Here is a 356-nt window from a genome sequence, read left to right as displayed (position 1 = left end):
AAGCCACAGCCACACGTGACACACTGTCTGTAGTAGCGAACCTTTTTCGAGAACCGAGTGGAGTACCTAGTAAACTGGCCACTGAGTGTATATTACAACCGTGAACACCAATGTGAAAGGCGGAGGCAGAGAGGTGGCCTACCTACCAATAGTTATTTTTAAAAGCCTCGTAATTCTTGATCTGTGGCGTGATGTCAGACATATCTGATGACCAAAGAAATCTGAGAAATGCTGTCATTTTCAAGTTCATAGTCATCTCTTGGAAATAAGAGCTTTGAGGGGCTCTCTTCAAAAGATGGTCTCTCGCCACCAAAAATGGAGGAATTACATTTTTGCTTTGGACATTGAGAAAACAA

This window comes from Oncorhynchus gorbuscha, linkage group LG05, assembly GCF_021184085.1.
Source record: "Oncorhynchus gorbuscha isolate QuinsamMale2020 ecotype Even-year linkage group LG05, OgorEven_v1.0, whole genome shotgun sequence".
Classification (NCBI taxonomy): domain Eukaryota; kingdom Metazoa; phylum Chordata; class Actinopteri; order Salmoniformes; family Salmonidae; genus Oncorhynchus; species Oncorhynchus gorbuscha.
This window is presented reverse-complemented; position numbering follows the sequence as displayed.